Consider the following 16,354-nt stretch of genomic DNA (forward strand, 5'->3'; position numbering starts at 1 on the left):
GATTCAATTGTCTTCTGGGTATTCAGTTAAACCACTGGGTTCTCTTTTCCAAGGTCAGGGGCAATAAAGCAGTAATCAGCTGCCCTGTCACTGGATCAGATGTAAATCCTGGCTCTACTACTTTTTAGCTGTGACCTGGGGGTAAGTGAAACAGTGCTTTGAGGATTCAGTTGGTTAGTCTGTAAGATTAGCCAACTGAATAATGACACCTCTTTGATTTTTTATAAAGATTAAGTAAGATGGTCCTTACTGAGGGGACATAAGCATGGAGCACAGGGAGCATGATGCCCAGCTATTCATGAGTCCTCCTTTGGCTTTGTGGTTTTGAAGGTTTAAGAGTCTTGGTTGTCAGAGATGCAGAAAGTCAGTTTTTGTGGGGTGGGTGAGGAGGAAGAGTGAGGATGTTCTAACCAAGATAAAGAGAAAAGGGGAGAGCTTATAGAAAGAATAAGAGCCTGTAGCTACTCAGCCCATTGGACCTTCAATCTGGCACAAAGGGGGTGGGGGTGAGGCGGGGGGATGGAATGTGAACCAGGAAATCTGAGTTCTAGATTATTTTTTTGCTAATTAAATAGCATGACCTTGGTCAGATTCCTCTCCTTGCTGAGCCTCAATTCACCATCTGAGAAACAAACAAACAAACAAACAAACAAACAAAAGAAAGTCATCAAATAATCTGATCGCTAAGGTTTGTTTAAGACTATTATAAATTCCAGGGAATTGAAGTTTGGCTGGAGAAAGAGAATATGAAATGGATGATACCAGAAATTGTAGGTATGTTTATATGGTTCTTATTGATTTGAAAGATTGAGCACTTTACATTTTATATCTAAACAATTTCATCCCCTTTCTCATTATATGTAAACCCTTAGGAAATAAAGGTCATTATTCCCCTTAATTGTACTCTACATCTTATGTATATCAACAAACTAGAAAAAAAGTATTTCCAGTCAGGCAAGGGTTAAATCCACTAAAAATCTTTTTTTGATTGTCTAAAATTTTACATATGTCTCTTCTTCCCCGAGATGATCCCTCTGCTCCCCCTCCCCCTTAGCCATTTCCACCCTGAGCAAGCATATATACAAATCCTTTGGTTGCTCTCTAACCCCCCACCCTCCCCTACAATTTGTCTCTGGATCTATTCTTTTATTTTTTATTGTTTAAAGTATTACAAATAGTAGTACATATGTCTCCTTTTCCCCCCATTGTGTACTTGAGAAGTACATGGGAAGCCTTGTCAAATAATGACAACTATATTATGCTTTCATTTATAGCTCTAATTGTTATCCTGGAATATTATGTTTTGCAGAAAGGACAAGATTCCATGTCATTTGCATTATTCTATAAAGTATCTGGATTTATAGAAGGATTGGCGGGAAAAATCAGGAGAAACAAAAATTTGATTATGGGGCTGAATGAATGGAAAATAATTATATAGTTTTTGTAACTTTTGTTGAAAGTATTGATTCTTAAACTTTTGTTTTTCAGATATAAGGAAGCATTTTAAAGCAATTTAGTAAGTTATGTATTTTTCTTCCTACCTGTCCCTCCAGAATTTGACAATTCTTAATAAGTGGCAATACGTTTCTTTACATGAATTCAATAAGACTTGTTCCCAATTGTGTCTATATTAACCAAGACTGACTGGAATGTCATATCTGAGAGAGACATGCCCACACGCTGGATGTCACAAGGAAGGTTTAAGGAATGAAAGCTAATTTTGGAGCCAATATGAGTGCTTGGAGAAATAGTCTGGTACGTTGCTTGGTCACATGGTTCATGGCAGTCTTTCTAGGTAAGGAACAAAGGTTGCTTTCCTGAGAGATAGCAAGGAAGGAATCTCAAGACATCATTGGAGACCTCAACTTGAGGAATTCTCCCATCTATAAGTATTGTAGGCACACCTGATGGCAGCTTGGTGGCTCAGCTTCTTTGCCCTGCAGGATTAATTAAAGCTTGATCATGAGAGTCTAGCAAAGCATATTTTTTAAAAATAGCCTATGTGATCAAATGTTATTTCTATTGTGTTCATGTAAACAATCAGGCCAAATTGTCCTTAATAAAAATGAGGGTGATTTGGGGGAGAAAAATTGTGTTTCAATAGGAAATTATTGGAAATGAAATGTCATTTCCTTCCACCAGCCATTTATCATTCTTGCTGTTCTAACTTTTGCCCAATAATACTAAATTTTATAACAGTTTGCCTCTAGCAGGTTACAAGCCCTACTCACACTCAGGGAATACCACCTCTAGACACCTTTGCTCCCTTCTTCCATGACTAAGCCTCATCATCCCTCTGACAAAGAGCAAGGATCTCTTGGCTCTGAAGGAAAAACTTTGTCCCTCCTCAGCATGAAGAGGTTACAGAAGAGACTCTGCACCCCTTTTTTTCTGAAAGAATTCAAAGCCAAGATCCTTGAGGGGATGTGGTAGGCAGCTAGACCTGATGAGAGTAAGGATGATGGGCCAACCAGAGGAAAAATGGAGAAACAATGGAGACAAGCTTCCCATCACTCTAATTGCTCCGAAGCTGGCAGTGGAGGAACCTGTGTAGAACTGACCTTTCAATTTTGCTGAGTAGGAGTTGGGACACCTATTGATAATATATGGAATTATTCCATTCATTTTTTGAAGTCAAATACAGGGACCTTTATATGTTGGGACCCACTGTCTGGGAAAAGGATGCAGGGATGTTTCCTCTAAAGGTTACTGCAGTAGTTCCCTGTGGCAAATGTCTGACGTTACTGAATGTTCTAGTTATTGTCTTTCATTATCTACTAACTACAATATGAATTGTTCTGATAATTTCACCTTCCCTTATAGTAATGGACATACTAAGCTTCTGGCTGGTTGGCTTCTGATATATGGGGTAACTATTTATCCCTGCTAACAGCATTGGGGGTACCTGCTAACAGCATCCTTATGATGACCAACTGTCTTTTTGCCTCAGAAACATTACAGGGTCTCAACCAAAAGAGACTTTCTCAAGGCTGTGGCAGTGGACTGCAATGACGATCTCCACCTGCTGAATATATTGCTTTGACCATTTTTGTTATGCTGGTAATGGTAGGCTCTCTTGATGTAGAAGTGACCTGGCTGGCTTGTAGCATGGTAAAAGCCCTGAATGCCACCTCCAGGGCTATAAGTAGGAAAAATCAAGAGCTGAGCCAGGTCAGGGAGGCAGTTCTAGAAAATCGGTCAGCAATAGATTATTTGCTGTTGCAGCATAACCATGGTTGTGAGGAATTTAAAGGAACATGCTATTTTAATCGGTCAGCAATAGATTATTTGCTGTTGCAGCATAACCATGGTTGTGAGGAATTTAAAGGAACGTGCTATTTTAATCTTTCTGACAATTCTTGATTGATAGAACATATATCCATGATCCTCCATTTGGTGTAATCCATCCTACATTCCATCCCTGTAAACTGCTTTCAAGGCAGAAGCAGTTGGAGTCCAGCAGGATGAGACTTTTCATCTAAAACTAATCTCATAGATATGAGATAATAGAAATAGCAGTGGGGAAATATTAGGGGCAAAAATAGAATATTGGGGACTATCTATGGTTATGGGAAATATTAATCATTCTCTGTTAACCACAATTGCCTTATGTTGGTTAAAGAAAGGATATCCTGACCTGCCAGGAGTTGCCATTCTTGGCTAGGAGTTGCATGTCCCCAAGACCTGGGAGTCAACCTTGGACATGGGAATCAACCTTGGAACCATTCTCATTTAAGAACTGATTATTATCATGGAAATATTAACAACCTTGTTGCCCAAAAAATGGAGTCCCACCCTCCTACTTCCTCATGTAATCCTTGTCCTACCCTATATAAGCAGTTGGCTTATGGGGGGCTGCAGAGCAGATTTTTGTGGATGACCTGCTGCTCTCCCATACTGCTGGCAGTATTGGAATAAATACACATATATGATTAAAAAAGAAGAAGAAGAAGAAAAAGGAGGGAGAGAAGGAAGTAAGAAGGAGACAGAAAAGAAGGAATGACTCTTGGATGGCAATTCACATTTATAAAGCTCCTAAACAAAATAATAGCCCATCTTGATTCTGACAATCACCCTGTGATTATTATACTTTGAAGAGAAGGAAACTAAAGCCCAGAGAACTGGAATGACTGCCAAAGGCCATGCGAATGGATTTCATTCCAGAGGTCTTTCTTTTGACAGATTCCTTTTTCTGTCCATTAGAGGTTTTTTGGGTGTGTGTGTGGTCTTCTCCATTATTCTGTGTGAGCTCCTTAAGAACAAGAGTTGGATTACATTCAAATATATTCCACAAAATCTGAGGTTCAATTCCTTACATCAGAGTAGGTTTTCAATAGATGTGTTGTTGAATGAATGAACAAATCCCTAAGAATAGCACCTAAAATCAGATACCATAAAACTGGATTTCTCCCTTCCTTAGTTTCAGTGTCTTGGTGATGGGCAGGACTAAGGTGCAATTGTGTGTTTGTTTGTTTTTTATATTTTTTTTATTGTCTGAAGTTTTACATATGTCTCCTTTTTCCCCGATTGACCCTCTTCCCCCATCCATTCCCACCCTGGGCAAGCCCCCAGTGCCCCAGTGTCTGTGTCCATTGGTTATGCTAATATGGATGCATAACAAGTCCTTTGGTTGCTCTCTAACTGCCCCCCCCTCCCCTGCCATTTGTCTCTGGATTTATTCTTGTTCATCAAATTATGTTGATCATTATATCCCACATATGAGTGAGATCATGTGACAGTCATCTTTCTCCAACTGGCTTATTTCACTTAGAATAATGCTCTCCAGTTCCATCTATGCTGTTACTAATGGTAAAAATTCCTTCTTTTTTATAGTGGCATAGTATTCCATTGTGTAGATGTACCACAGTTTTTTAATCCACTTATCTGCTTGTTTACCTAAACATGCCCAACCATCTTCCCAGGAATCAGCCAGAGGTCCCAGGTAATGGCATTTAGTCAACCATTGAGCAGTTTGCATGGAGTCCTATATACTTTGAGAAATTCTCACCCTGGTTATTTCATGCCATGAGATGGTAAAACAGGAATTGTTTGTGGTTAATATTTTGCAGAAGAAAAGACTATGGTCTGGGGAAGTTAACTGGCTTTTGTTAATCCACCCAGTGTGGAGCAGTTGAACTCAGATTTGAAATTTTCTATGGAGGATTTGGGCCCTTTTCCAGGCACTCTTTCTCTGTGTGTATCTCTGATACTTCCTGATGGCTCAGTCTGCTTAACAGGAATACTGCCTGCCTGAGCCCAAGCCATCTGATCAGGTTAACACGCATAGAATCAAGGTATGATGGATTTACAATCTACAGAAAGATCTTCACATCAGTATAGTCATTGTCATGGAGGACATAGTTGCATAGCAACTATAAAGTTAAGTTTACCAAGACATAAGAAAAACATTGTTTACTTGTACATGCTCCACAACTTGGTAGAAATGGCCCCATAATGTATGACAGGATAGAAGTTCTGGGTCTTCAAGACTCCTGAACTTTTTTTAGTTGACTGCTCACTCTGTCTTTCCATAGTACACTGAAATTTGCCATTCTTGGTAATGATCTCAGAGGGACTTAGATATTTTTTGTGGTGATTGTTTTTATATCTTAGAAAAAATAATTTTTACTTAATATGAATTGTTCTTTTAGAGAGAGTACACATTGCTCAATAAAACAAAATACTGAACATATGAAAAAAGTAGGTCATTATGAATATTCATTTAATAAGTATTTACTGAATGCCTACTGTATGCCACCTCCATTATAAGCACTACAATTATAAGAATGAATGAATACAACAGAAAAAATTCTCTCAATCCAGTGAACTTACAGTCTAGTGGGAAGAAAGAGTCAAGAAAGACACAGTTAGAAAATATAACAGGGTGCAAAACACTATACAGAAGACTACATTAGAAGAAAGAAGATAAAGAGCAATAAGGGCAGAAGGTTACTATTTAGTATAAATGAGATTTGAGCCAAGATCTGAGGGAAGGAAGGCATGGTGTTGCCAATTGGAGGAAGAGTGTTCCAGATGGAGCATCATTTAAATAGGACTTGTTGTGGAAGATGCTTGGGTATACTGGGAAAAGCAAGGAGGTCCGGTGACTGGAGCAGAGTTCATGAGGGGAAACAGTAGGAGATGAGGTCTGCCAGGATGCAGGAGAGCCTGTTGGGTCCTACAGGGACTAAATGGAACCATGGCTCTGACTCTGAGTGAGACTAATAGTCACTGGAACTTTTTTTCTGAGCAGAATGTGTCACATGATCTGACTCAGGTTTTGAATGGATCACCATGGCTGTGAGGTAGGAGTAGACTTGGTGGGTGGGCAGAGAGAAGGGGTATGGGTGAAAAGATGAAGGGAGGTGGATTAATAGGCTATTCCAAGAGTTTAAGCCTAAAATGATTGTGGCTTGGACCATAATTGTCTGTACTGTTTGCTCCAAATAAAGAGAATTCTCTAGGCCAACTTTAAGGACAACTTATCTTTAAAGACTTGAATTATGGGAGAGCTCAGGAAAATGTAAACTCAATGCAAAGTTAGATGACTGTTTCTACCTCTCTAGAATAATGCACGTAATTATTGACAAATTTTCCTTCCAACTGTTAAAAATAAAGTAGTATTCTCTATCACTTCACTTGGTTTGTATATGACTTGAATCATTAAAAAGGTTGAGAGCTGAATAATTTTGCCAATTGTTAAACAATAGAAGCAAAAGAAAATAATTCTGAAGGCTCTATAGTAGTTAATGGTAAAGTAGAATATAGTTCAATCAGAAAAGTTGAAATTCTCTCAGAATGAATATTGTTATTTTTACATATGAAAGCAGCACAGGTTGCTAGACATGGAAGAGATCCCACTGTGTTGATGTAGAGACAGAGACTCAAAAGAGAGAGAAAATGTCCAAATTACATAAAAGTTACTAAGCTTAGACCTGCATAATAAGTGTCAGTCCTGCCTCCTCCATAATCCATTATAAATATAATTTGTTGCTGATATGTTAGAGGGGCTCAAGTATATCATTGTGGCTGCTCCTATGAGGAACCCCACCCAGTCTTCTCTCAGCAGCTAAGAAGAACGGGCTGTTCTCCATGCTGCCTGACTGTACCATCTTGGTTCCTTGATCCCCTTTCTCTAGCCTCACACAGCCCCTTGGGAATTCTAGTTCTTCTGTTCTGATTGCTTTTTCTATAGGAATCTGCCTCCCTGGCTTGTGTCCAACTCTAAACTTTAGAGTTTATCTAACTCTAAAGAGAGGGATAAGCTAAGCAGATAACACCTGTATCAGGGGTCCTCAAACTTTTTAAACAGGGGGCCAGTTCACTGTCCCTCAGACCGTTGGAGGACCGAACTATAGTTTAAAAAAAACCTATGAACAAATTCCTATGCACACTGCACATATCTTATTTTAAAGTAAAAAAACAAAATGGGAACAAATACAGTATTTGTATTTGCATGTGGCCCGCGGGTAGTAGTTTGAGGACCCCTGACCTGGATGTTCTGATGGGCTAGGAGAACCCCCAATCTTTAATGTTTTTGTTCCTTTACAAAAAGAAGTTACATTTTTAAGCCTTGGAATTTCAATATGTGACTTTGTTCCTATTTATGTGTATGCATACATTCATTTTCTGAGGAAGAGACACAGTGTGAAGTTGAATGTCAAAAAATGCATAGTATTCTTTGTATTACGTTTATAATACAACTTTGAAAAAAATTGGAAACAAGGATGAGCTAGACCCAATTCCAGGAGTCAAGGCCCTTTTTCTATAGGGCCTCTATTTTCTAACCTGTGAAATGAAGGGAAGAGGAGAGTGGGGCTTTGCTATTAGGATCTGCTGGCTCATTCTTAAGTCTTTACCATGCACATGGAAGACATTTCCTTTACATTTCTATGCCATTTAAGCAGTCCCTTCCTCACCCAACTTTCCCAACATTCTCCTCCATTGTCTCAAATTCTGTGACTCCCATTCAGACTGATAAATATTTACTGAGAACTTCTCTTGTGCTCACTGCTATACTGGGCACTGTGAAGTAATAAAAAGGAAACACAAGACTTCATTCCTTTCCTTAAGTAAAATTAATGGGAAGAGAGGTCTGTTTGTATTAATGAAAAGTTTGAATCACAGATTTTTTTTTAAAGGAATGAAGTTTTAGTGTCTTTATGCACCTTTAGCAATTCAAAATAAACCCAGAAAGCACTGCTTAGGAAAGCACTTAGAGGAATGCTTTAATTAATCCACCAAAAGCTTTGAAATGAGCAAATCAAGGGCTTCTTTGTAAATGGGGGATCAGAGACTCTGAAAACAATTGATTCTCTTAAATATTTAAAACATTTTTGTCATAGTTTTACAATATTAATTCATTCTATTAAAGAAGAAAAATAGCAGTGTAGAGATTTTCTGCAGGATCACATTTTCAGAATGATTGGAATCTAAAATCTGAATGAAAAGTACAATCACTCTTCCTGAAAAGCTCTACCTGTCAAAATTCTAACCATCTTTGAAGGTTGAGTTCATATATTGCCTCCTCCTCCTCCTCATCCTTCTTTTTCTATATCATCATCATCATCATCATCATCATCATCCCCTCCTTTAAATCTGTGTAGTTGACCATCTGCACTGCTTAGAACACTCATGACCTCTTACCTTGCCTGATACAAATTGATTACATGCAGCTGTGGTCTGGGCTGTGATCTCTAGAGAAGGGAGGGTGTCTATTTCATTTATTTACACTGTGGCTTGAAATTAGCAGCATTTTGCATGATGTTAGAGCAGTGGTCTGATGGCCATTTTGTGATGGATGACTCTATCAGTTGGAATACAATTTCAGTTGTTCTAACAGAGACTCAAAATAATAATGTCTGAAACAAGTTAGAAATTTCTTTCTTGTTTATATAAAAAAATACCACCCACTAGGAAACTAGGGCTAGTAAGTCATCTCTAAAATATTTGGAAGCCAGGCTCATCCTATCTTGTTGCTCCACCGTCTCTGAATGATGCCCTATCTACAAGGTATAAATGGATTCTCCATCCGGTCTGTATTCTAGACCACTGGAAGGAGGAAAAGGGAAAGTGGAAGTCCCCACTTCCACTTAAGCACAATCGGGCGGTTATACACATTGCTTCCACTCACATCCCATTGAGAACTTAATCTTATGGTCCACCCTTGACAGTGGCATGCTGGAGTCCACTCCTAAGGCATGTGAGAGCCCACTCTGTACATTGCCTCCCAGCTTCACATTCAGTGAATCATGTTAGTAGCTTGAAATCAGCCATGGGAGAATTAACACCACAGACATTGGGAAATTTTACAAATCAGAGCTTCCCCCTCCCCTCTCCTCCTTTCATGAGAGCTTATTGTTAAACATTGTAATCTGCTGCACCTAGCTGCAATAGAAGCTGAAAAATGTAGGGGTGTGTGTGTGTGTGTGTGTGTGTGTGTGTGTGTGTGTGTGTTTCTTTCTGGACAGCCAGGTATCTAGATAACAATTCTGTACAAGAGAACAAGGAGTTGTATTTCAGTAGAAGAAGCTAAGAATGAGTATTTGCAAACAAGTAGAAGTCTCTTTAAATGTGACATCATTGGGCAACAACAAAAAACAATTGGAAAACCTGTTTTTAACTGTGAGAGAACAGATCTATCTATAAACATGTGTATGGGGAGCTTATGGCTGCTATCTTCCAGCTGTGAAAAGCCATGGTAGAGAGAATTAAGCTTATCTGTGTAGCCTCAAGGTACAGAACTCTTGGCAGAAGCTATATGAGCCAAATTCTGCTCTATTTTGACTTTTATCACTGTTCAAAAATGCAGCACTGGTTCCCATCTATGTAAGTGTCCAGGCAGGAGCTGAATGATCACTTACAGCAAGCATGTCAAACTCATAGGCTAACACAGGCCAAATAAACAAGGTTTAAGTTTATGTGGGTCACAAAAAAAGCTTCAATTTTCATAGAAATATAGGTTGATTTTGATAGAGAAATGCTGAATACAAGGCTGAAATAAATGAGTAATCGTTAACATAAAATAATTGAACATTTTAATAAAAATTAATATTTTTTCTTGAACATTAATTTACCCAACACTGAATAACTGCACAAATTAGTAAGTGTAATGCAAATAAACCTATTTTTCTTGTTCTCCAAAAGCGAAATATTTCCTGTTGTGCACACCAAACAAGTCAGTCCAAGATTAATGACATGGCAATCGGCTGCTAAAATATTCGCTGCTAGTATTAGTGGAGAGAAATGGTGTGCTTGCATGCAAGGCGTATAAGGGAAATGAATGGAACATGATTATAGTAATCAGTCATTAGCGAACGTTGTAGTTCGTTATTAATAACTACGTATACCAGGATGTTGTAAAAATTAATTTACAAAATTTTTATTAAAATGTTTCTTACATAATGTTATATTGGCTGGGACACAAAAATATTTGTTGTGGGCTGCATGCGGCCCACAGGTTGCGAGTTTGACATGCTTGATTTACAGGGTTTCCACAGAGCAGATTTTATTCTGACTGGATGTTACTCTAGCTATCTCTGAGTCTCTTTCATCCTTCAGTCTCAAGGATACTTTTCCTGACCCCTCAGAGTTTTGAGGCTTCCAGTACTTTCTTTTCCTCCATTTACCACAGTTGTAATTATCAGTATAATAATTCCATTAATGTCTAGTCTCCTGAACTAGATTGTAAAAGTAGCAACTGTGTTGTCTTACTCATCATTGTGTCTATTGCATGGTGCAAAGTGTATGGTCACAGCAGGCACTCATTAAATTTGTGCTGAACGGAGGATGGATGCTGTGAGTTCTCAAGTATGAAAGTGCCTTATAAACTTCTCATGGTAATTATTCCTTAAAAAATAAGATATTGAGATTTAAAACAGAACAGAAAGCAGATGAAGGAAGTGGCTGTGAATACTACCAGACATCTAAGGGGAACTGAATTCGATTCTAAGCTTCTTGGAAACTAAATACAAAAAGAGAACACATTGGGTTACTGGATTTTCTCTTTCTAAGGGGACAAAACTTGTGAAGTCTTCTCCAGAAACAAAATTTTCCTGGTGACTTATTCAAATGTGATCCTTGCTTCCTCCTAACTAATATTTAAGCATGACCAAATCTCTCCTCATTAAAAAAAAATGACAAAGACAGAAAAGAAGCCTCCCTCTAATGACTATCAGCAGCTGTCTGACCTACCCAAATTCCTTCACATATGCTCTGTAGGTCTCTACTTCCTCACCTCCCATTCCTGGTTCGGCTCACTGCAGTCTTGTTCTTGCTCTCACCATTCTACTGGAGCTGCTGTCATGAAATCAGTAGTAAATTTGCCCTCGCTATAGCTTTGCTTTAATCTTTATTGCAATAGACATTTTCTAATTATTTGAAACTCTTGCCCTTGCTAGATCATGTCCCTTGGCTCTGTGACATTAAACTGTGCTGGTTTTCTTCCTATCTTCCTGGATGTTCTTTCTCAGGCTCTTTCAAGGAGTACCTGAGATCTGTTCTTCTATTAAGTGCTGACATTCATCAGGCTTTTTACTTTTTTCCTTTGACCCTTTTTTTTTCTCACTTTAAATACTCTCCCTCAGAAATTTTACTTATTCTAGTGGTTTTAATTACTCTCTGGATTCTAATGACTCCCAATATCAGATTGTTAGACTGGATTACCCACCCAAGATTCAAACCCACATATTTAACTTCCTTGTAAAGTCTCTCATATGCACCTCAAATTCAGCATGTCCCAAATTGAGCGAATATTTTTCCTTCTTCTAAAGTGCTTATTTCTTATGTGTTTCCCATCTCAGAGATGAGCTTTACTTTCTTTCTTTTTTTTGGCATTTTAAAAAATTTATTGTCTAAAGCTTTACATATGTCTCCTTTTTCCCTGCTTGCCACACCCCCTCATCCGCCCCTAGCCATTCCCAAGCCTGGCAAGCCCCCACCACCCCCATGTCTGTGTCCATTGGTTATGCTAATATGGATGCATACAAATCCTTTGGTTGCACTCTAATCCCTTCCTCCCCTGCTATTTGTCTGGATCTATTCTTGTTCATCAAATTATGTTGATCATCATATCCCACATATGAGTGAAATCATGTGATATTTATCTTTCCCCGACTGGCTTATTTTGCTTAGCATAATGCTCTCCAGTTCTATCCATGCTGCTGCAAATGGTAAAAATTACTTCTTTTTTATAGTGATATAGTATTCCATTATGTAGATGTACCACAGTTTTTTAATCTATTTATCTGCTGATGGGCACTTAGGCTGTTTCCAAATCTTAGCTATTATAAATTGTGCTGCTATAAACATAGGGGTGCATATATCCTTTCTGATTGGTGTTTCTGGTTTCTTGGGATATATTCCTAGAAGTGGGATTACTAGTTCAAATGGGAGTTCCTTTTTTAGCTTGAGGAAACTCCATACTGTCTTCCACAGTGGCTGCACCAGTCTTCATTCCCACCAGCAGTGAAAGAGGGTTCCTTTTTCTCAATACTTGTCAGTTGTTGATTTGTTGATGATAGCCATTCTGACAGGTGTGAGATGGTATTTCACTGTTGTTTTGATTTGCATCTCTTGGTTTATTAGTGACTTTGAGCATGTTTTCATATGTCTCTGGGCTTTCTGAATGTCCTCTTTAAAAAAGTGTCTATTTAGGTCCTTTGCCCATTTTTTGATTGGATCGTTTATCTTCCTTTTGTTAGGTTGTATGAGTTCTCTGTAAATTTTGGAGATTAAACCCTTATCTGAAATATCATTGGCAAATATGTTTCCCCATGCATATTATTTTGTTGATGGTTTCTTTCGCTATGAAGAAGCTATTTATTTTGATGTAGTCCCATTTGTTTATTTTCTCCTTAGTCTCCATTGCCCTAGGAGCTGTGTCTGTAAAGATATTGCTATGACATATGTCTGTTATTTTGCTGACTATGAAGCCTTGTAAGATATTTATGGCTTCCCATCTTATATTTAAGTCCTTTAGCCATTTTGAGTTTGTTTTTGTGTATGGTATAAGTTGGTGATCTAGTTTCATTTTTTTGCATGTATTTGACAAAATTTCCCAGCACCATTTATTGAGAGACTGTTTGACTCCAGTGTATGCTCTTGCCTCCTTTGTCAAATATTAATTGAGCATAATGGCTTGGGTTGATTTCTGGGTTGTCTGTTCTGTTCCATAGGTCTATATGTCTGTTCTTGTGCCAGTACCAGACAGTTTTGAGAACCATGGCTTGGTAGTATAGCTTAAAAAACAGGAGGAGAGCCTAGCTGGTTTGGCTCACTGGATAGAGCGTCAGCCTGTGGACTGAAGGGTCCCAGGTTCGATTCTGGTCAAGGGCATGTACCTTAGTTGCAGGCATATCCCCAGTAGGGGGTGTGCAGGAGGCAGCTGATCGATGCTTCTCTCTCATCGATGTTTCTAACTCTCTATCCCTCTCCCTTCCTCTCTGTAAAAAATCAATAAAATATATTATAAAACAAAACAAACAAACAAACAAAAAAAAAACAGGAGGAGAGCCTAAGGGAACTTTGGGACAACTCGAAATGAAACAATATCCACATAATAGAGGTCCCAGAAGGAGAGGAAACTGAGCAAGGCATAGGAAACCTGTTTGAAGAAATAATGACAGAAAACTTCTTGATATTGGGAAGACGAAAAAACTCACAAAGTCCAAGAAGCTCACAGAGTCTCAAACAAGATCAACCCCAAAAGACCAACATCAAGACACATTATAATTAAATTAGCAAACACCAATGACAAAGTAAGAATCTTAAAGGCTGCCAGACAGAGACACAGAAACTTATTTACAAAGAATCTCCCATCAGACTATCCACTGATTTCTCAATGGAAACACATCAAGCCAGAAGGGAATGGAATGAAATATACAAAGTGATGCAAAGGAAGGGTATGAATCCAAGAATACTGTACCCAGCAAGGCTATCAATCAAAGTTGAGGGTGAAATCAGGAGTTTCAAAAACAAAAAAGGACTAAGGAAGTTTATGACCACCAAACCAGCAATGCAAGCAATGCTAAAGGGACTGCTGTAAAAAGAATAAATAGGAAGGGAAGAAGGAACATGGGCATAAAGAATAAAAATGGCAACAAACAAGTACCTATCAATAATAACTTTAAATGTAAATGGATCAAATGCCCCAATCAAAAGACATAAATTAGCTGAGTGGATAAGAAAACATGACCCATATATCTTCTGTCTACAGAAACCCACCTCTGAACAAAGGACTCACACAATCTGATGGTGAAGGGATGGAAAAGGTTTTTCAGGCAAATGCAAATGAAAAAAAAAGCTGGGGTAGCAATACTTATATCTGACAAATTAGACCTCAAAGTGAAGGCCATGACAAGAGATAAGGAAGGCCACTTCATAATACTAAAAGGAGCAATTCAACAAGAAGATATTAACTCTGGTAAACATATATGCACCCAATGCAGGAGCACCCAAATACATAAAAAAAAAAAGTTCTGGAGGATATCAAGGGAAATATTGACACCAATACAGTCATAGTAGGGGAATTTAATACTCCACTAACATCACTGGATAAATCCTCTAAACAAAAAATCAGCAAAGAAACATCATTCCTAAATGCCTCACTAGATCAGATGGAATTAATTGACATCTTCAGAACATTTCACCCCAAAGTCACATAATATACATTCTTCTCAAGTGCACATGGGTCATTTTCAAAGATACACCACATATTGGGACACAGGCACAGTCTCTTCAAATTCAAGAAGATAGAAATCATATCAAGCATCTTCTCAGATCACAATGGCATAAAACTAGAAATCAACTAAAATAAAAACAATGAAAAAAAATCAAACATCTGGAGGCTAAATAGTGTGCTATTAAATAATGATTGTGTTACCAAAGAGATCAAAGAAGAAATAAAAAGCCACATGGCAACAGACAACAATGAAAACACAACAATCAAAAATCTATGGGACACAGTGAAAGCAGTCTTGAGAAGGAAGTTCATAGCTCTGCAGGCCTACTTCAAAAAAACAAGAAATAAATGGTAATAAATTATATAACCCTATAACTCAAAGAGTTAGAAAGAGAGCAACAAGAAAAGTTCAGCATAAGCAGAAGGAAGCAACTAATAAAAAAAGATCAGAGTGGAGAAAGAGAACATAGAGGTAAAAAACAACAACAAAAATACAACAGATCAACAAAACCAAGAGCTGGTTCTTTGAAAGGATAAACAAGATTGATGAACCTCTAGCCAGGCTCACCAAGAAGCAAAGAGAGAGATCCAAAATAAACAAAATCAGAAATGAAAAAGGTGAAGTAACAACTGATCCCACAGAAATACAAACAATTATGAAAAATACCATGAACAACTCTATTCCAACAAAATGGACAACCTATATGAAATGGACATATTCTTAGAAAAATACAAGCTCCCAAAACCCAATCAAGAAGAATAAAAAATCTGAATATGCCGATAACTACTGAAGAAGTTAAGCAGTGATAAAAAATCTTCCAGCAAACAAAAGCCCTGGTCTAGAAGGCTTTACAAGGGAGTTCTACCAAGCATTCAAAGAACTAAAACCTGTCCTCCTCAGACTATCCCAAAAAATTCAAGAGGAAGGCACACTTCCAAGCTCCTTCTATGAAGCCAGCATTACCCTAATCCCTTTAACCAGATAAAGACACCACAAAAAAAAATAACTACAGGCCAATATCTTTGATGAACATAGATGATAAAATTCTCAACAAAATTCTAGCAAGTCGGATTCAGCATTACATAGAAAGATCATACACTATGACCAAGTGGGATTTATTCTGGGGATGCAAGGATGGTACAATATCTGCAAATCAATAAATGCGATACATCACATAAACAAACTGAGAGACAAAAATCACATAATCATATCAATCGATGCAGAAGAAGCATTTGACAAAACCCAACACCCTTTCTTGATAAAAACTCTCTGCAAAATGTAAATAGAGAGGGATCATACCTCAACATAATAAAAGCATTATATGGCAAACCTACAACCAACATCATACTCAATGGGCAAAAACCAAACTCATTTCCCCTAAGAACAGGAACAAGACAGGGTGCCCATTTTCACTACTCCTGTTCAATATAATACTGGAAGTGCTAGCCATAGTGATCAGACAAGTAGAAGAAATAAAAGGCATCCAAATTGGAAAAGAAGAAGTAAAACTGTCCTTATTCACAGATGACATGATTCTATACATAGGAAACCCCAAAGACTCCATCAAAAAACTACTAGACCTAATAAATGAATTCGGCAATGTAGCAGGATACAAAATTAACACCCAGAAATCTATGGCATTTTTATATACCAATAATGAATTCATAGAAAGA

General features: G+C 38.0%; 1 long non-coding RNA gene across 4 annotated transcripts in view; it reads left to right on the forward strand.

Annotated features, from left to right (window-relative positions):
* The window catches only part of LOC308516178, a 39,899-nt gene that overhangs the window by 2,507 nt on the left and 21,038 nt on the right, over positions 1-16,354 (forward strand). Inside the window, exons 1-3 of one of the 4 annotated variants that reach the window (XR_013995718.1) lie at positions 98-141; positions 717-774; positions 1,489-1,516. This is a non-coding gene — a long non-coding RNA (uncharacterized lncRNA). Of the gene's footprint in view, positions 1-97; positions 142-716; positions 775-1,206; positions 1,517-16,354 lie in introns of those variants that run through there. The other 3 variants (XR_013995717.1, XR_013995716.1, XR_013995719.1) reach the window with 3 other exon arrangements.

This window comes from Myotis nattereri (assembly GCF_964212035.1).
Source record: "Myotis nattereri genome assembly, chromosome: 3".
Lineage (NCBI taxonomy): Eukaryota > Metazoa > Chordata > Mammalia > Chiroptera > Vespertilionidae > Myotis > Myotis nattereri.